The sequence below is a fragment of the Meriones unguiculatus genome, chromosome 6, assembly GCF_030254825.1.
Source record: "Meriones unguiculatus strain TT.TT164.6M chromosome 6, Bangor_MerUng_6.1, whole genome shotgun sequence".
Classification (NCBI taxonomy): domain Eukaryota; kingdom Metazoa; phylum Chordata; class Mammalia; order Rodentia; family Muridae; genus Meriones; species Meriones unguiculatus.
In genome coordinates, this window is record NC_083354.1 from 103,299,122 (window position 1) to 103,320,930 (window position 21,809).

At 38.0% G+C, this 21,809-nt stretch overlaps 2 long non-coding RNA genes across 9 annotated transcripts in view; one reads left to right on the forward strand and one right to left on the reverse strand.

Annotated features, from left to right (window-relative positions):
- Nucleotides 1-21,809, reverse strand: part of LOC132654744 (uncharacterized) — a 229,602-nt gene that overhangs the window by 84,202 nt on the left and 123,591 nt on the right. For both annotated transcript variants that reach the window (XR_009592453.1, XR_009592454.1), the window contains exon 2: nucleotides 17,149-17,218. This is a non-coding gene — a long non-coding RNA (uncharacterized LOC132654744). The remainder of the gene's footprint in view (nucleotides 1-17,148; nucleotides 17,219-21,809) is intronic.
- The window catches only part of LOC110542629 (uncharacterized), a 106,883-nt gene that overhangs the window by 37,045 nt on the left and 48,029 nt on the right, over nucleotides 1-21,809 (forward strand). For 6 of the 7 annotated variants that reach the window (XR_009592449.1, XR_009592446.1, XR_009592451.1 and 3 more), the window contains 3 exons: nucleotides 4,338-4,487; nucleotides 17,060-17,242; nucleotides 18,318-18,394. This is a non-coding gene — a long non-coding RNA (uncharacterized LOC110542629). Of the gene's footprint in view, nucleotides 1-4,337; nucleotides 4,488-17,059; nucleotides 17,243-18,317; nucleotides 18,402-21,809 lie in introns of all 7 variants that reach the window. The other variant, XR_009592448.1, reaches the window with a different exon arrangement.

The following is a 21,809-nucleotide window of genomic DNA, read 5'->3' on the forward strand; positions in this document are numbered from 1 at the left end:
TTATGTCAGAGGCAGTCCCTCTTCACATTACTATGTAACCCAATTGGACTCTGAACTGCCCTGGGCTACATCTGTGCAGGGGTTCTGGGTTATCTCCATGAATAGTCCTTGGTTGGAGTATGAGTCTCTGGGAAGTTCCCTATGTTCAAATTTTCTTGTTCTGTTGCTCTCCTTGTGGAGACCCTGTCCTCTCCAGCTCTTATTATTTCCCAGTTCTTACATAAAATTCCCTTCACTCTGCCCATCAGGCTCAGCATCTGCTTTGACAGTCTGCAGGGCAGAGGCTTTCAGAACCTACCTCTGTGGCAGGTTCCTAGGTTGTTTCCTGTTTTCTTCTTCTTCTGATGTCCCTCCTCTTTGCCTTTCCGGATGGGGATTGGACATTTTAGTTAGGGTCCTCACTCTTGCTTAGTTTCTTTAGATGCACAGGTTTTAGTGGGTTTGTCCTATGTTGTATGTCTATATGAGTGTGTCCATTGCATTTTAAATGTGCTTATAGCTCAACAGAATCCTGCTTTTGGAATTGAACCTGTGTTGCAGCACTGTGCACCCTTTGAAATTTAGTATGGACATCAGTCTTATACTTGTCCCCTGAATACCTGTTCTGTTAGGTGGAGACCTGTACCAGGAGAATCCATATTTACCTACATGGAAGCCTCTGAGGAATATAGTGAACCTTGCTATGCTAAGGCCCCAGGAAATTCAGAAGAGGCAGGAAAACACACACACACACACACACACATCTCTCCTTGTTCAATGATATTTCGTTGTGCCTAATAACCAGTGAGTATGTGTGTCAGACGCCTATGAGAGGCTTCACTTGGATTAGGATTTGTTGTACAAAATAAATTAGTTTGTTATTTTTATGTTTTGATATTATAATTACTTTATTATATCCCCATTTTATTTCCTATTATATATCCTCCCATGTTCCCATGTTCTCCTTTAAAATCATAGCTTCTTTTAAATTAACTGTTGTTACAAAAATACATGTATGTTAAGATACGTGTGTGTGTGGATAAAGATATATATGTGTGTGTGTGTGTGTGTGTGTGTGTGTGTAACTAAAGAAATATAATCTCAGTCAGTATAATGTTAATTATATCTATGTTTCAGGACTGTCCATTTGGTATTAGCTAGCCAATTGATCTGCCCCTCCTACGGGAGGGGTATTTCTCTTACTCTCAATATTTCACAGCAGCACATACTTCTTAGAGTAGGGTTGAAGTTTAGTAGACCTTCTGTACACATTTTCACTTTGTCATCAGAAATGTTTTTTGTCATTTTAAAAAATGAATTATTTAAAGTGTGATTCTGCTGTTTGAATTGAGAAAAGGAAAGCAACAAACATGAAAAGGAGACAGGTGTGGTAGCACATGTCAGCAATTATAGCTCTTTTGAAGCTGACTTATGAGTATTGCAAGTTTGTAGACTTTGTAGACTAGACTGTAAAATTTTTCTCAAAAAATATTTAAAATATGAAAGGGAAAATCCCTGATTACATTTGTTGCTCAAAGGGGACCATATATGTAAGCCTCTGAGCGTATAACTTCCAAATTAGTGTGAAAGATGAGAAGCAGACTCTATTCCCTACACTCATCAGGGGAACAGCTGGTACCAATAGGTCCTGCTTGCTGACCCTGCAGATGCTAAAGACCGCTGTGATTGAAGCCTTCTACATATTTGCATTGTCACATATAAACATGGAGGTGTTTTCTGGGGCCACATCACATATAATCTCCAGGGTCCATGATCATAGCCTTCATATTATTCTGAAAGTTATAAAACTGGTCCTGACCTCATCAAGCACATATTTTAAGGGGTATTCTCATAAGTGTGTAAATATATTTTAGGTCAGACATCAACAAAACAGTCTACTTAGTCTGGGAGGTAAATTTTCTGGTCATCGTTGAGTAATATTCCTAAAGATCCACTTCATAAATTGTGAGAAAAATGAAAGGTGCAGGAGAGAGTTCTTCTATACTTTACAGAGACAACCAACTGCACACATTTTTCTCTCAAGCCTGAGAGAAAACTCTCAGCCCTCAACATTTTTCTCTCACTCTTAGCTCCCACCTAAAAAATGGTAACTTAGTATCTGACAGATGCAGGCCTAAAATGAGTGAATGGCCCAGCTGTCTGTCCAATCTGTCCATCTTTCTTGTCATTTCTTCTCAGCTCCCCTTCAGTCCATAGTTGGAAATCGTCATTTTATTTTAAAAGATAGTAATCAATTCATTTGAAATTAAAAAAAAAAAAGATACTGGCCATTTTCCATACACCCTATTTGTGAAAGCTGTGAATTTCACTTTGACTTTTGAGAATAATGGAAACTAAAATGCTTGATTTTCTTAAAAGAAAATCTATTTGTTGCCCTTCGGTTGAATTGCAGTAGTAATTAAAACTGGTTTGAGATTATCATTTATATTATGAAAAGAGGATTATCAAGCTTATAAGAGATGATTGTCATTATTTTCATTTTCACTGCAAATTATTTCTAATCAGAAATGTTAGAATTAGAAGTTACAGGTTTCATTAAGCATTACTGCTGAACTTGGGTTCAAATATATACATATATGCATATCTATACATTCATTCACACATACATATACATATATGCATACATATATAATGTCTTGAGGGTGGAAAGCAACGGTAAATACAAATATTTCACGTATTTGAGGTGTGTGTGTGTGTGTGTGTGTGTATCCTGAAGCATATGTTACATGATATGCTTGTATTTTCACTCTAGCATGTTCCATTAGATGGGTGGGAAATCTTTATTTGTAGTATCTTGTCACTCTTCACATGTTTTGGATTTTAGAAATATTTACATGTAGTATTTTTTAATCAGGGTTTGTACTTGTCACCTAATTGCTCCTGAATTTAAGATAGTGAGAGTCATTATCATTAGTTGTGTAGCCACACATGAGCTCACCAGTATCCAATGAAGAATTCCATATCCAGGTTTACATAACAAATGCCCCAGAAAATGCTCAGTCCATCATAAAAATAATACACAAGAATCACAAATGTGGGAAGGAGAACTGTCAGGAGATAGAAAGGAGAGAGTGACAAAAATTAATCAGAACACATTGTGTATGTATGTGAAATTCTTAAAAAAACAAACTTCTATATAAAAAGGGTGAAGAAAGGATGAAATCCATGCTCTCAGGCAATTGTTTTTCAGGAGCACTTTTGATAACATCAGAGTGCTTGATTGGAAGATATTTGTAATCAGTTGACAAGTTACTGGCAGATAGATGTGTCCTTTGTTACTTATATGAGATGCACATAGTGGGTTCACTGAAGGAGGAACAGTAATGACTTCTTAGTACAGGGCGAGGACTATGGAATGTGAATGTTATGTCAGACAATATTTCTACAGTATTTATTTTGAAAAGGTTATCAATTTTAAGTATTTAATAAATTATAAAACTCTTAACTAGTTTTTCGTATGGAAATTATGGAAATAAACAATGCAAAAAAGGTCAGTATTCAACTAAATAGAGGGAGGAAATATTGAAAGAGATAGCTTTCTAAAAATGCTATCCCTTTAAAATCCGTTGTATGCTCATTCTAAACACGCACCATTCAGAAAGACCAGTCTACGGGTATCATTATTTTGCATTTTTAATTAAATTTTTATTTTTATATTAATTAGTTTATTTACTTTGTATCCCAGCTGTAGCTCCCTCCCTCATTTCCTCCCAATCCTAATTTTTTCCTGCCCCTCTCTAAGTCCACTAATAAGGGCGGTCCTCCTCCCATTCCATCTGACCCTAGCTTATCAGGTCTCATCAGGGCTGGCTGCAATGCCCTCCTCTGTGGCCTGGCAAGGCTGCTCCTCAGTTGAGGTGGCAGGGGTTGGGGGAGAAACAGGACAGCAGCCTACCGCAGAGGGCCTCTGAAAGACTACCTATCAGAGTATCAAAGCAGATGCTGAGACTCATAACCAAACCTTGGGCAGAGTGCAGGGAATCATGAAGGAAAGGGGAGTTAGTAGACCTGGAGAGGATAGGACCTCCACAAGGACCAAATATATCTGGGCACAGGGGTCTTTTCTGAGACCGATTCTCCAACCAAGGACCATACATGGATATAATCTAGAACCCTTGTTCAGTTTATGGGTATTTGTGACCATCAAAGAGTGTGTACCCAGTGACTTCCTTCAACACAGGTTTTGTTGAGGTCTGTGTACCATGGCATTAGCTGTACCTGGATCATAGAGATAGATGAGTCTTCCTCTGCTTTGGGGCAGGAAGAACTGGATCTTACTTCAAGCAATTTCAATTACAATGAAAAGCAAATTAACAGATACTTGATTCTCTTTCTAGGTGTAAGAAAATGTTTTAAACAAAAGAGATCATTTCACTGACCTACTTATGGATAGATGACTTTTTGGACATATTTGGGACAGACAACAGCTCTACTTGCAAGTCCATCCACCTGTTCTGTCCCAAGGAACATCTTGTGGCCACTTTTTGGTAAGACCTACAGCTTGGACCTGTTTTCAAAAAAAGGCTGGCTATAGAAACTGTGGGTCAGTTTAATGCTAACTCACAGGAAAAATACAAATCTCTTCACCGGAATATTTACAAAATAAAAATTTATTAATCTCATTGTATGCAGGCTGCCAACTCAAGTTTTCCACTTGTGTGATGACCAAGTCTGTCTATACTTTTCATGACACATATTTCTATATGTAAGTAGGTTCTTAAGATTTTGATCCGGGATGTTCATCAGGACTCCACAAGATCTTTGGGGTAAAAATGAAGTGCATTGTGTTCTATGAAGGATGTGACAGGACCAGGACTTACCCCATTCTTCACATTCCTCATTGCAAAATAACTTGCTGGTTTCTATGTTTTGAAAGTACACAAATTGATATCTCTCCAATGATATTGTGTGGTATAATTGATTTTGAAAAATATCTCTTATGCTCAACAAGTTAATTTCATAAAAATACTATTTAGTTGTATAGATAAAAATAGTTACCCTTGGACTGCTTGAGGCCTGAAATGTCTGTGCACCAGTGTCTATAGTCAACAGATGAGGACCAATGTCATTAGACCTTCGGAGGCACAGATGATTTGTGCATTGCAGATAAATATCAAATTCACATTCTGATCTTTCATGAGAAGATGTGATCATGGCATATGAGAATATCTTAGGTACGAAGGTTGGAATTTGAGGGAATGTGTAGTATAAACCTTCTGTTCTGTGCAAGTATACACCAGAATTCATATTTCTTTCCCACATTAAAATTTCATTACATGAAAACCCCCTCATTCCTTTGTCCAAACTTCTAGTCTCATCACAGAGTTGATTCAATTAGGACAAGTGCTTGCAAATTGTATAAACTTCTGGGTTCTGTGTCTTTGCTCTTTACCTGGAAAAGCATTTCCATAGACTTGAGGAAGAAGATCATCTTTGTGTTGTTCACTCAATATTTTCTTGTCCTTTGGTAATATCTCTGAAGATCATCTATGTAATCCCAGCTGTACCCCCTTCTTCATTCCCTCCCAATCCTACCCTCCCTCATCTCCTTCCTGCCCCTCTCTAACTCCACTGCTTATCAGGTCTCATCAGGGCTGGCTGCAATGTACTCCTCTGGGGCATAGCAAGGCTGCTTCTCCCTTGGGTGTGGGGAGGTCAAAGAGCCTGCCATTGAGTTCCTGTCAGAAATAGTCCCTGTTCCACTTACTAAGGTATCCACCACTTGTACACTGAGATGCCATGGGCTACATTCAAGCAGGGGTTATAGGTTATATCCATGCATGGTCCTTTGTTGGAAGTACAGTCTCAGAAAAGACCCCTGTGCACAGATATAGTTGGTCCTTGTGGAGATCCTGTCCTTTCCATATCTTACTACCCCCCCCTTCTTTTATATGATTCCCTGCACTCTACCCATGGTTTGGTTATGATTCTCAGCATTTGCTTTGATACAATACTAGGTAGAGTCTTTCAGAGGTCCTCTGTGGTAGGCTCCTGTCCTGTTACTTGTTTTCTCCTACTTCCAATGTCCATCCTATTTGTCTTTCTAAGTAAGGACTGATCATCTTACCCCAGGTCCTCCTTCTTGTTTAGCTTCTTTAGGTGTACAGATTTTAGTATGTTTATCCTTTCTTATAGGTCTAATATCTACTTATAAGTGAGTATATACCATGTGTGCCTTTCTGCTTCTGGAATACCTCACTCAAGATGATCTTTTCTAGACGCCACCATTTGCCTGCAAATTTCATTATTTCCTTGTTTTTAATTGCTGACTAGTATTCTATTGTGTAAATGTACCACAACTTTTATACCCATTCCTCCGTTGAGGGATATCTGGGTTGTTTCCAGGTTCTGGGTTTACAAACAAAGCTGCTACAAACATGGTTGAGAATATGTCCTTGTTTTGTATTTGAACATCTTTTGGATATATGCCTAGGAGTGGTATAGCTGGATCTTGAGGAAGCACTATTCCTAATTGTCTGAGAAAGTGCCAGATTCAATTCCAAAATGTTTGAACAAGTGTCCATTCCCACCAGCAATGGAGGAGGGTTCCCCTTTCTCCACGACCTCTCCAGCATGTGTTGTCCCTTGAGTTTTTGATCTGAGCCATTCTAATGGGTGTAAGGTGAAATCTCACAGCCATTTTGATTTGCATCTCTCTGATGGCTAAAGACATTGAGCATCTCTTTAAGTGTCTCTCTGCTTAGCTCCATACCCCATTTTTTTATTAGATTGCTTGATTTATTGTTTTTTTAACTTCTTTAGTTCTTTATATATTCTGGATATCAGCCCTCTGTCAGATATAAGGTTGGTGATGATCCTTTCCCAATCTGTAGGCTGTCGTTTTGTTCTGACAACAGTGTCTTTTGCTTTACAGAAGCTTTTCAGTTTCATGAAGTCCCATTTATTGATTGTTGGTCTTAGAGCCTGTGCTGTTGGTGTTCTGTGCAAGAAGTTGTCTCCTGTGCCAATGAGTTCCAGGCTCTTCCCCACTTTTTCTTCTAACCTATTTAGAGTATCTGGTTTTATGTTGAAGTGTTTGATCCACATGGACTTTAGTTTTGTGCAGGGTGATAAATATGGATCGATCTTCATTTTTCTGCATGTAGACATCCAGTTGGACCAGCACCATTTGTTGAAGATGGTGTCTTTTTTTCATTGAATGGTTTTGGCTTCTTTGTGAGAAATCAAGTATTCTTAAGTGTGTGGATTTATTTCTGGGTCTTTTATTCAGTTCCATTGATTCACTATTCTGTTTCTATGCCAATACCATGCAGTTTTTATTACTACTGCTCTGTACTACAACTTGAGATCAAGAATGGAGATACCTCTTGATGATCTGTTGTCATACAGGATCGTTTTGGAGATTCTGAGTTTTTTGTTTCTCCATATGAAGTTGAGAATTTTTCCTTCAAGGTCTGTAAAGAATTGTGTTGGTATTTTGATGGGACTTGCATTGAATCTGTAGATGGCTTTTGGCAGGATGGCCATTTTCGCTATATTAATCCTACCAATCCATGAGCACAGGAGATCTTTCCACCTTCTGATATCGTCTTCAATTTCTTTCTTCAGAGACTTGAAGTTTTTTGTTTTTTGTTTTTTTTCCAAACAGGTCTTTCACTTGCTGTATTAGAGTCACACCAAGGTACTGTATATTTTTAGTGGCTATTGTGAAGGGTGTTGTTTCCCTGATTTCTTTCTTGGCTCTTTTGTCTTTGATTTACAGGAGGGCTTCTGAGTTTTTTTGAGTTAATTTTGTATGCAGCCACTTTGCTGAAGGTGTTTATCAGCTGAAGGAGTTCTATGGTTGAATTTTTGGGGTCGCTCATGTATACTATCATATCATCTGTGAATATGAAAGGAAGCTTTGATCTCTTCCTTTCCAATTTGTATCCCCTTGATCCCCTTAGTTGTCTTATTGCTCTAGCTAGGATTTCAAGTACTATGTTGAAGAGATATGGAAAGATTGGTCAGCCTTGTCTTGTCCCTGATTTCAGTGGGATTGATTTTAGTTTCTCTTCATTTAGCTTGATGTTGGCTATAGTCTTGCTGTGTATTGTCTTTCCTAAGTTTAGGAATGTACCTTGCATCCCTAATCTCTCCAGGACTTTAAACATGAATGGGTGGTGAATTTTATCAAATGCTTTTCAGCATCTAAGGAGATGATCATGTGAATTTTCTCCTTCAGTTTGTTTATATGGTGGATTACATTGATGGATTTCAGTATCTTGAACCACCCTTTTGTGCCTGGGATGAAGCCTACTTGGTCATTTTGGATGATACTTTTTATGTGTTCTTGGATTCGGTTTGCCAATACTCAATTTTATTGAGTATTTTTGTATCAATGTTCATAAAAGAGATAGGTCTGAAGTTCTCTTTTTTTGTAGGGTCTTTGTGTGGTTTAGGTATCAAGGTGACTCTGGCTTCATAGAATGAGTTTCATGATGTTCCTTCTGTTTCAGTGCCAATGCTAATAGAAGTGTAACTATTATGTAGAATTCAGATCATTGAAGATCTTTCCTATTGTAGGACCAGTTTCCACTTCTGAGTGAGGTTTCAGCCTCTTCCCTAGGGCCCTCCTTTTTGTTTAGCTTCTTCAGGACTAAAGATTTTAGTGTGTTTATCCTATATTATATGGCTACTATCCAATTATAAAGAGACATAGCATATGTCTCTTTCTGCTTCTGGGATATGTTACTGAGGATTATATTTTCTAGTTTCATCCATTTGCCTGTAAATTTGATGATTTCATTGTTTTTAATTGCTGAGTATTCCATGTGTAAATGTACCAAAATTTCTGTATCCATTCCTCTGTTGAGGGAAATCTAGGTTGCTTCCATATTCTGGCTATTACAGACAAAACTGCTATGAACATATTTTATCAAATGTCCTTGTTCTATGTTTGAGCATCTTTCAGATATATACCCAGGAATGGTATACCTAGATCTTGAGGTAGCACTGTTCCTAATTTTCTGAGAAAGCAATGGAGAAGGGTTCCCCTTTCTCCACAAATTCTCCAGTATGTGTCATCCCTTGAGTTTTTTATTTTAGCCATTCTGATGTATATGAGGAGGAATCTCAGGGTCGTTTTGATTTGCATTTCCCTGATGACTAAGGACATTGAGTATTTCTTTGTGTTTCTCTGCCATTCAATGTTCTTCTACTGAGAATTCTCTATTTAGCTCTGTATCCCGTTGTTTTTTTTAAATTGGAGTACTTGGTTTTTTGGCTTTTAACTTCATGGGTTCTTTATACATTCTGGATAATAGACCTCTGTAAGATGTAGGTTTGGTGATTATCTGTTCCCAGTCTGTGGACTGCCATTTTGTTCTGATGACAGTGTCCTTTGCTTTACAGAAGCTTTTCAGTTTCATAAGGTCCCATTTATCGCTTGTTGATTTTAGAGCCTGTGCTGTGTTTAGGAAGTTGTCTCATATGGTGTTGCTTGTTTGCCAAAAAATCAAGAGTCCGTAGGTGTATGGGTTTATTTCTGGGTTTTCTGTTCGATTCCACTGATCCACCAGTCTGTTTCTACCAGAGTACCATGCCGTTTATGTTACTGTTGCTCTTTTTTTCTTATTAAACTTCTTAAAATTTAATGTAGATCCTTCAGACTCTGTTTATACTTTAAATACCTAGATGCAGATAATTTTTTTAAAATTATCTATACTTGATGATTTTATACATGTATACAAAACCACTGGCAACTCATTTGCATCACTCCCAAGATATCCCCCAAAAGCTTTGTTCTCTGTGTGTGTGTCTGTCTTTCTCTCCCTCACTCTTTGTGTATTTTTCTTCCTCCCTTACTGATTTTCAAACTACAAATATATGAAATATTGAATTTTTGACTTACTATAATGTAGAGAAAAATTGACTGTGTTGTCATCATGAGTCATTAGCTATATACTATGGCTGGATGGCAGCATTTCACTACATACCTAGATGAATTTAATCTCTTCTGAAATTAATACCTTCTTAGTAATATCAATTACATAATTTAAACTGATCACTGTTTCTCATTTAGTTTCTGTAATGTATAATTTCAATACTTACAATTTCTCTATTTCTATCTGAGGCTATATTTTTTACATTAAACATATTCCCTTCATATAATTGATCATAATTATAAAAACTATTATTCTTTGTTTAAAATGTGAGCTATTGTGATATTTGTCTTCATGCTTAAAAATTACTTACATATATCTGGTTCATTATGTATCAAGTTTATTTTAACATATAGCAAAACTGTTATATTTTCATTTTTATGGTGTCATAACAATTTTAGAAATATTTTATTTAAAAAGACTATCTCTTGAAATGTACCTGTTGCATTAACAAAATCCAACCATGAAGAAATTTGCACAGAGTTGCAATGATTGTTTAGATCTTAATATGTCCTATATGTGGTTATAGGTTCTAAATAGTCTGAAAACACAATATTTTACAATGATGCAAATCCAAATACTATTATTCTATCATATATGTGTTTTTATATTAAAATACTTCACTTTTAAATTTTTCAGAGAAGAGCTTTTATATATTCAACAAAATATCAGCTTTATTTATCTTTAAAATGATCAATCTGTCTCTGTGTATGTGTGTATGTGTGTGTGTGTGTGTTTGTAGTGTTTGAGTGTGTCACATATCTCAAATGACCATATTGAGTTAAGAAGAAAGCTTGGAAGAGTTGCCTAGTTTCTTCCATCATGTATGTTTTGTGAGCCCTGAGCTATTTTTATGTCCAGAGATTATAAAATCCACATTCTGAGTAAAAGCACATAGTATGACAGTACTGTAGTACTGGTGAGTACTACAAGATCAGAGCTCTTTTCTTCTGATTCTGAGGTGCTTTTGCCTAGTTCCTAATTTATACTTACTAAGATATAAAATCGCTAAGGTATTCTTGTTCATAGAATTTAGGTAACTTTGTTATGGCAGCGTCTGAGATCAATCTTTAGCAGTATACACACACACACACACACACACACACACACACACACTTTCTTTTTCAAGGTAATAGTTTGTTTCCAGGGGTTAAAAGATAATAAAAATTCCATGAAACATATAGGTTAGGCAACTGTGACCTTGGCCTTTCTTCAGTGTTGTTGTTATGGATAATGAGAGAGCAATTATGCTGTTTTTCTTCTTTAAGGTACAGTTTCCTAGAGTCTTACAACCCTTATTACAGTTCTGATACTACAGAAACTATCTTCGTAAAAATACATCTATCTACTCATTGTCATATTCTGTGATGATATATTAGAATTCCAGTATATCCATGGAACACAGATTCCTACAAATAGATTTCCTGCTATTTTATTTAGGCTGTCTTTCTAGGTCTCTGGAGCAAATTCTAAATGTGAGAGGCAATAAAACTTATACTATATAAGCACCTTGTTTATTCTCAAGAGTATTAAATGATGATGTTTCATATAGAAAAAAAACTAGAATGCTGAGTTCCAGCACCCATGGCTCCCCATACATGGCTCCTTAACACACATGACCTGTTAACTGTTATGTATGAGTCCTGTTATCCAAGTTCGTAATTTAAGACAAATATATTAGACTGACTTCCTTCCAGAGTTATGTTATTCAAAGAGGGAAAAAAATCAAGGTATTTATCCTACGTTAGATTTGCTGTTAAGAGATTGTAGATTATTATTATTCCATAATAACTAATTGTACAATCATGTGATTTTAAGTTATTTTATAGCAGTTTCTCTCTGTACTTTCTATAGCCATTGTATTTAACAGCAACAAACAGTGAATGATATTTTGAAGAAGGTAGTAGCAACGATAGGAATGTCTGTAAGTTACTTTTAAAGTACTTTGAGTTAAAATTGAGGGTTTTTTTTTTTTTGCATTCTACATATGTGCAGATGTGTATATAAATATATACAGGAGAGACTTGATCAGGAGAAATTTATAAATCATGTTCTACAGTATCCTCGTTTTGGAAATGAACACATCTAAGATATAATAGTACTTAGAGGGACATTTTCCTGAATTATTTTCTAAGATTCATGTGAAATGAAAGTCATATGCCAATGACATTGAGATACTCTTTGAGTCTCACTACATAATAAACATTTATTGCAATAAATAATTGAGAGTATTTGGTTATATGCCCATACCTGATTTAAAGTATGTTCTCTCACTGATAGACTAAGATCAGAAAGAAGGAGAGGAGAACCTCCCCTATCAGTGGACTTGGGGAGGGGCATGCATGCAGAAAGGGGAGGGAGGGTGGGGTCGGGAGGGGAGGAGGGAGGAGCTTACGGGGGATACAAAATTAATAAAGTGTAATTAATTTTAAAAAAGTTTTAAAAAGTATGTTCTCTCATTGTGTGGAGATGTAGGTCTATGTGTTTTGGTGTGTTTTTTAATCAATAAATCTTTAATAAATGTGTCTCTGTGTATTTGTCTCTGTTCTTTCTCTCTGCATTCATATCAGTGTATATCTTTCTCTTTCTGTTTTAAACGTGCACCTGTATCTCTACGTAGTTATCTCTCTCTCTCTCTCTCTCTGGTTTTGTTTCTCTGTATGTGTATATGTCCTTATCTATTACCTTCTGTGAGTTTGTATGATCTCTCTCGCTCATCAATCTTCCTCTCTCTTGTCTTCCGTGTGTCTCTCTGTCTTTCTCTCTCTAACTCTGTATCTCTCTGTGTGTGTATGGGGGTGAGGGTCGGTGGTAGTGTAGATGTCCACCTAAGTGTGTGTGTCTGCTCATTTTAACACTTAGCATTTTACGGGGCACGGCCATGTTTTAAAATCAGGATTCAACAAAATAGTAGATTAGTAGAATAGTAGATTCAACAAAATAATAGATTAATGATAACTCCAATTAGAGCATATTTTCACGTTAGCCACTCCTTCAATGCGCTATACATTTCAACAGAATATTCAGTTTAGATAGGTGTCTCAAATGGATCGTGGCACTGAGTGCAGTAATTACGTTGTGGAACTTGTTATGAACATGTGGCCTATTCTCTGGGTTAGACATGTGTCTCTCCTTTCCGCAGACTGACCATTTCTGAACGAAAGCCAAAACTTGCTTTTACTCCCAGGCACTCTCAAAGCCTTTCTGTTTTTGTCTATATTGTTCAGTGTTTCTGAAGTTGCCCAAGCCATCATAGCCACCGTGGGTGTATGTCTCTCTGGGTACTAGTTTGTGTGGCTGTGTCAAGTTAAAGTTCACTATTCCATACACATCTGGACAGATGTAAAAGATCTTGGTTAACCTTTTTCTTGGCTAGTGTTGATGGTTGAATGGAAATTCTTATCCCATAGTCATTCAGTTCCAAATATGGAGCAGTGTATCTGGACTCCATCAGAGAGGAAAGGCAAGTACTCAAGGGTTTTCGCAGCCCTATTTACTCAAACCTGTGGTCAGAAGACACATCATTAATACTGCTAATAATAATATTCCTGCTACAGAGCTGGAAATGGTAAGGAAAGAAATGATGAGAATATTCAAGAATCCACTGCCAAATTATTTGTGACTTTTTTTCACCTCCAAGAATGGTCAAGATTACCATCTGTGGTTCTGTCCTGGCCATAAAGAAGCTCCCAGACCACTGCAAGGTGATTGGCAGAAAAATCTAAAGAAGGGCTGAGTTCAATGTTTGAATCCTGAGTTCTCAATATTATCATTACTTAGTCTTTTTTTTTAAAGTTTATAAAGAAACTTTATTGTAAAACTGTGTATTTCTCTATATTTATTTGCATCATTAAAAGTAAAAGGAAGTAATCAGAGTGAAGAGATAGCTTGCTTTTTTTAAATTTTTTTAAAAATTTTTTTATCAGTTACATTTTATTAACTCTGGCTCTTTGGTCTCCCCACCCCCGAAGGGAGGAGCAGTCCTGTTAGGCCACAGAGGAGGGCTTTGCAGCCAGTCCTGAAGATACCTGATAAAACAGGATCAGATGAATGGGGAGGAGGTCCCCCCTATCAGTGGACTTAGTCTTAAATTTAAATACATATTAAAAAATAAAGTAACTTAAACATTATTTCATTCATTTAATTCACAGTTCACAACAAAAACCTTCAGACACATGATAACATCTCTTTATGCACATTCTGAGGTCTGGTGAATAATTAATTGAAAATTTCGTGCACTTTTTTATTTGAAAAACAAGATTTTTCTAAAAAGGACAAAAACAAACAAAACAACAATAACAACAACAATAAAACCCTGGGCTCTGGATATATTGTTTCTGAAGAAAAACTTGAAAAATTTTCATTGCTTGAATATTGAAAAAATCCTAATAGCTAGAGAGGTGGCTCAGTGGTTCCCAGCATAGACATGGTAGCTCACAGGCATCCATAATTTCAAAGGGGATTTAATTCTCTCTTTGGACCAGCTCAGGTACCAGGAACAACATGGCACACAGATATACATGTCAGCAAAACACTTAAATACATAAATAAGTCTAAAATTAAAATGTAACACCTTTTAAAATATTCTCTATGCTCCAAACCATGTAGCTTCTGTTTTGGAATGAAAATCTGACTAGCTATTTCTCTGAATTCATGTAAAAATGTTCAGTTCACATCTATTTCTAATGAGTATTTTCACCCGTTGAATGAGAGATCATATTCAGACTTCTGGATCCTTTCTGTCTAAATTGACTGCTAGTCCTTATGTTACAATTTGCAAGCATTTTTCACCAGATTATTGACAAATTGGTAATAGTAATAGAATTATCAGAAGCGTTTGGCTAAGAGCTATAAATGATAGACCACCAAGTATGCTTGCAAGGATGACCTTTTAAAGGCTACAGAAAATGTGAAGTTCAGATGAAATGTAGTAACCCTCAGACAAGTGATAGTAATTCTATCTGTTGGAGATCAGAGAACATTTTCTTGTTGTTTAAACCTTTCTCATGTATCCTGAAAACAATCTATGGGGACATTCTTGATGATTCTAAGTAAAGTGAAGCTAAACTATTATTTTCCATAATATTTTCAGAGTTTTTGTAAATTGGATAATACCCAGGGCATAATCCACCCAACATCTGATCTTTTTTGTTATTGTTATTTTGTTTTTAATGGCAAAGGGTATTGTTATTGAGCCCAGGAAGGTAAGGGTCTGCCTCCTCACTGTCATAAGCGAATGAGCACTGAAAATGCACGGATGTGGCAAAAACATCTGGTCCCTCTTTTCCCCATTTATTCATTTCATCTCATTACAGCCTGATTCCAGCCCACTTCATCCCATTTCCACCCTCACATCCCCATAGGGGAGGCCCCTAAAAGAGTATCTGCAGACCTTGGTTCTAGTCTACAGTCATTCCCTGTAAGAACACAGTCCAAGAATGGAGTTCTGAGGAGGGAATTCTGAATGCTTATCTGAAAACTTCAAGAAAACAAAACTAAACTTTTGTGACCTGTTTCCTCGAAAACACTGAATTATTCTTTGAAAGCATTTTCTCGCCTCTCAGGTGTAGCAGCTATGAGTTTGCTTCAATTGTTGTTATTCATATACCTTTGTGGAAAAACATGTTTTGTTTTGTTTTGTTTTGTCACATGCAGCTTGTCCCTGTGGTTGTATACTTTATTCGGGTGACTCTTCTTACCCCTTAGAGTATACCTGTCTGATTCTCTGAATGGATTTGGCTATTGCATGCAACTTTCATCTGCCTCATTTTTAGGGCCTCACTCTCCCAGGGTCATGCACCCAACAAAAGTGTTAAAGCTGTTGTGTGTTCGGGATGCTGAATGTGTTTTTTACAGCAAACAGCATCAACCTGACCATTGTCAGAACAGCAGCGGGAGGAAGGAGAAGCCATTCCACTTCACTGCTCCTGAGAACCCTGTCCTCACACTCTGAATGGAAATGTAGTCTTCATGAATGTGGCAGTCATCATGAGAGAGAAAATGCTATACAGAGTAGTGCTTGACAAGGCTAATAGAATGAGTTTAAAGACTGCAAACCTCCAAAATATTTAAATTGATTAATATAAAGATCAACAAGTGAAGTAAGATTTTTATCATGAAATTCGCAGGCAAATGGACACCTAGAAAAAAAATCATCCTGAGTGAGGTATCCCAGAAGCAGAGAGACACACACGGTATATATTCACATATAAGTGGATTTTAGCCATATTAAATGGAAAAATACACTAAAAATCTACAGGCCTAAAGAAACTAATGACAAAAAGGGCCCTTGGGAAGATGCTTAATTCTCATTCAGAAGGGAAAACAGGGTAGACACAGGGTAGAAGCAGTAGAAGAGAGGGAACAGGACTGGAGCCTGCCACAGATGTTTTCTAAAAGACTCCAACCAGCAGGAGATCAAAGCAGATGCAGAGACTCACAGCCCAACATTGGACAGAGCATGGGGAATCTTAAGGAAGAAGGGGGATATAAAAGAACTCAGAGGGGATAGGAGCCCTCCTCCACAAGGAGACCCACAAAACCAAAAATAACAGGGCCCAGAGGGGACTGCAGAGAATGATATATCTACCAAAGACCACATATAAAGAGGACCTAGAACCCCTGTTCAGATGTAACCCATAGACAACTTATTCTCCATGTGGGTTTCCTAGTAAGGAGAGAAGAGACAGTCTCTGACATGAACTCTGTTGCCTGCTCATTTTTATCACTTATCCCTTCTGGGGTGACCTTGACAGCCCACAGAGGAAGAAGATCCAGGCAGTTCTGATGGGACCTGATAGGCTAGGGTCAGACAGTTTGGGAGGAGACCTTCCTCTATTCAGTGGACTAGGGAAGAGAGGTAGGGAGGGAGAGGTAGGGAGAATGAGACCAGGAGGAGATGAGGGAGGGGGGCTACAGTGCATTGATGGGCCTATGTTCTCCAAACAAAGGGAAAATTGAAAAGTTAAATTTTTTCTTCCCAATGATTGTGTTCTCAGGTACCCATGCTTCCCTTATCGGATTATCACAGACAGAGTCCTAATGCTCTAGAGTGTACAGTCTACTTTGTCCAGAAGCACAAGGAGAAATAATCTACGGCAGTGCATGCCAAATCACCTTAGCAGGTTTCTCACACTTGTTGCCATTAGCTTCATATTCACATTGTCTTCCTATAGGGCATGGGATCCCACATAATGCCATTATGAGCAACATCCGAAATACCTTCAGTTGACGGGAATCAAGAAATGTCACAGCTTTTCCCTACCTTCCCGGGCTGTGGGTGAACCGCCTCAACTCAAAAGATCAGGGACGATTCATTCTAAAGCCGAGGGATTCTGCAAGAAAACAGCAGCAGAGCGGTGAGTTCTTGCTTCCTTCAAGTACCCTTTCTCAGTTCTCACTTCTATTCTGCATAATATATCAAAGCATAGTGTCATTTTCTTGCTTGGGAAAGAGGCACTGTAGAAAACAAAAACATACCATAAAGCCCAGGTCAGGCTTACGAAGAACTCTAAATTTTGATGTCAAGACTCAGCTTGTTTTTAGGGAGAACTTTTCATTTTTTTCTTTCAGGTAGACAGTCACCACAGGATGGAACGTCAAGGCACTGTGTACACATAATTATGTGTACACATATCTTTTGTCCCATGATAATGTGATTTCTAAGACCTGGATCCTCATATGTTCCTTATTTTATGGGTTTCGTGATCAGAGCAGAAAATGCTCTAATAACTGTACGTAGGCAAACCAGTAATGAAAGCCACACAAAAAAGTTATGTTATGGAATTAAAAATAATCTGCTCTGGGCTTGAGTAGAAATGGTCTTAGTTTCCTAGCCCAGTCTCTAATCTCATTTCAAGTCACACAACAAGCATGTTTCATGTGTGTCTTTAGACTTGAATCAGGACTAGAAGTTGACCTAATATTTATGTACTAGAGCCTTTGAATATATTTAAATTTTTTTAAAATTATACTTTTATTATTTTTCCTTTGCTCTCCTTTCTCCTAAACTTCCCATGTACCCCCTTGATTGCTTGTAATTTCTTGTCTTTTAAAAAATTAGTTACATATATACGTGTATATATGTATATATATAACATGTATATATATAAAACATGTATATATACATATATACATGTATATGTACATATATACATATATAAAACATATATATATAAAACATGTATACACTCACACACACATGCACACACAGTTGATCTTCTTATTCAGTATGCACAGTGACTCAGCAAGAAAACTAAGAAATGGGAAAAATACATTGTGGCATTTGAGAATAGAAAACTGCTTAAAAACAACAAGTAGTTTGGCCTCTCTCTGCTTTGTCTATCAGGGCGCCCCCCCATCTCTTTCTCTGCCTCTCTCTGTCTCTGCCTTCATGGCTCACTCAGGCCCTAACTCTCCTCTGCTTCCCTTCAGTGTGAATGGCAGTGAGAAACAATATGACCACCGAGGCAACAGACTGTACTGACCACTCCGGGAGCTTATCCATCTAGGTATCAGGTACCTTTTGATACAATGTATCCAGCATCATCTTGGGAGAATTCCCACTGGACAAAAGTCAGATCATGTGTCCTGTCTCTAAGTTTAAGGACAGTATACAGTATAAAGAAGAATATACACACACTACAGAATGACCAATCGATTCTAAAATGTGGGGGATTTTATATTATGAATTATTCCCTTGGTCTGTATGCATAACAAAAGGCACATTATGCAAACAAAATTCTGTTTTTTTAAGGTTGTATAAATTATACTACTCTAATACTACTATTAATAATCTCCTCCCCTCTTTGCGCGTGAAGTTGAACGGAGTTAAGAAAAGATGGTCTTTCATATCTGCATTGTCCCACAAGGGCTCTGTGCACCACTAGGACCAAGCGCGCACAGCCCAGCTAGTTGATAAGCCAGGAAAACTCTTTGGAAAAGATCTGACTGCCGTTAGTGAGGATGGCAATCTGCCCACAGCAGTTGTGATAGGTTGCACATGGTTCTTCTCTGGCTGTTCTAAGCACAAAATCTGCTTCTTTTTTTTTTTTTTTTTCATTTTTTAATATTTTTTTATTTTTAAATAATTTTATACATTCACTTGTATCCCAGCTGTAGCCCTCTCCCTCTTTCCCTCCAGATCCTCCCCTCCCTCCCACCTCTCCTCCCTGCCCCCTTCCGAGTCCACTGAGCGGGGGTGTCCTCCTCTCCTTCCGTCTGGCCATAGCTTATCAGATATCTTCAGGATGGTTGAAATGTCCTTATCTGTGGCCTAGCAGGGCTGCAACTCTCTCAGCGGGGAGGGGAAGCTCAAAATCTGCTTCTTTTTTTTTTTTCTTAAATTTTTCATCAATTACACTTTATTCATTCTGCATCCCCCCATAAGCCCCTCCCTCCTCCCATCCCAATTCCACCCTCCCTCCTCCCTCTGCTTGCATGCCACTCCCCAAGTCCACTAATAGGGGAGGTTCTCCTCTCCTTTCTGATCTTAGTATGTCAGTTCACATCAAAAGTGGCTGTATTGTCCTCTACTGTGGCCTGGTAAGGCTGCTCCCCCCCCCCCCCAGAGGGAGGTGATCAAAGAGCAGGCCAATCAGAGTATGTCAGAGGCAGTCCCTCTTCACATTACTATGTAACCCAATTGGACTCTGAACTGCCCTGGGCTTCATCTGTGCAGGGGTTCTAGGTTATCTCCATGAATAGTCCTTGGTTGGAGTATGAGTCTCTGGGAAGTTCCCTATGTTCAAATTTTCTTGTTCTGTTGCTCTCCTTGTGGAGACCCTGTCCTCTCCAGCTCTTACTATTTCCCAGTTCTTACCTAAAATTCCGTTCACTCTGCCCAACAGTTGCCCATCAGGCTCAGCATCTGCTTTGATAGTCTGAGGGGCAGAGGCTTTCAGAGGCCCTCTGTGGTAGGTTCCTAGGTTGTTTCCTCTTTTCTTCTTCTTCTGATGTCCATCCTCTTTGCCTTTCTGGATGGGGATTGGACGTTTTAGTTAGGGTCCTCTCTCTTGCTTAGTTTCTTTAGATGCACAGGTTTTAGTGGGTTTGTCCTATGTTGTATGTCTATATGAGTGAGTATATACCATGTGTGTCTTTTTGCTTCTGAGACAACTCACTCAGGATGATCCTTTCCAGATCCCACCATTTACCTGCAAATTTCATGATTTCCTTATTTTTCATTGCTGAGTAATATTCCATTGTGTAGATGTACCACAATTTCTGCATCCATTCTTCAATTGAGGGGCATCTGGGTTGTTTCCAGCTTCTGGCTATTACAAATAAAGCTGCTACAAACATGGTTGAGCAAATGTCCTTTTTGTGTACTTGAGCCTCTTTTGGATATATGCCCAGTAGTGGTATGGCTGGATCTTGAGGAAGCGCTATTCCTAGTTGTCTGAGAAAGCGCCAGATTGATTTCCAGAGTGGTTGTACAAGTTTACATTCCCACCAGCAGTGGAGAAGGGTTCCCCTTTCTCCACAACCTCTCCAGCATGTGTTGTCACTTGAGTTTTTGATCTTGGCCATTCTCATGGGTGTAAGGTGAAATCTCAGGGTTGTTTTGATTTGCATTTCCCTAATGGCTAATGAGGTTGAGCATTTCTTTAAGTGCTTCTCTGCCATTCGGTATTCCTCTACAGAGAATTCTCTGTTTAGCTCTGTTCCCCATTTTTTAAGTGGATTACTTGGTTTGCTGCTTTTCAGCTTCTTTAGTTCTTTATATATACTGGATATGAGTCCTCTGTCAGATAAAGGGTTGGTGAAGATTCTTTCCCAATCTGTAGGTGGTCGCTTTGTTTTGATGATGGTGTCCTTTGCTTTACAGAAGCTTTTCAGTTTCATGAGGTCCCATTTATTGGTTGTTGCTCTTAGAGCCTGTGCTGTTGGTGTTCTGTTCAGGAAGTTTCCTCCTGTACCAATGAGTTCTAGGGTATTTCCCACTTTTTTTTCAAGCCGATTTAATGTGTCTGGTTTTATGTTGAGGTCTTTGATCCACTTGGGCTTCAGTTTTGTGCAGGGTGACAAGTATGGATCTATTTTCATTTTTCTACATGTAGACATCCAGTTAGACCAGCACCATTTGTTGAAGATGCTATCTTTTTTCCATTGTATGGTTTTGGCGTCTTTGTCAAAGATCAGGTGTCCATAAGTGTGTGGGTTTATTTCTGGGTCCTCTGTTCGGTTCCATTGATCCACCATTCTGTTTCTATGCCAGTACCATGCAGTTTTTAAAACTGTTGCTCTATAGTACAACTTAAGATCAGGGATGGAGATACCTCCAGAAGATCTTTTATTGTAGAGGATTGTTTTAGCAATTCTGGGTTTCTTGTTATTCCATATGAAGTTGAGAATTTTCCTTTCCAGGTCTGTAAAGAATTGTGTTGGTAATTTGATGGGAATTGCATTGAATCTGTAGATTGCTTTTGGTAAGATGGCCATTTTTACTATGTTAATCCTACCAAGCCATGAGCATGGGAGATCTTTCCATCTTCTCATATCTTCTTCTAATTCTTTCTTCAGAGATTTGAAATTTTTTTCATACAAGTCTTTGACTTCCTTGGTTAGGGTTACTCCGAGGTACCTTATGTCATTTGTGGCTATTGTGAAGGGTGTTGTTTCCTTAATTTCTTTCTCAGCCCTTTTGTCTTTTGTATACAGGAGGGCTACTGATTTTTTTGAGTTAATTTTGTATCCGGCCACTTTGCTGAAGGTGTTTATCAGCTGTAGGAGTTCCCTGGTAGAGTTTTTGGGGTCACTCACGTATACTATCATATCATCTGCAAATAGTGATAATTTGACTTCTTCCTTTCCAATTTGTATCCCCTTGATCTCCTTCAACTGTCTTATTGCTCTAGCAAGGACTTCCAACACTATGTTGAAGAGATATGGAGAGAGTGGGCAGCCTTGTCTTGTCCCTGATTT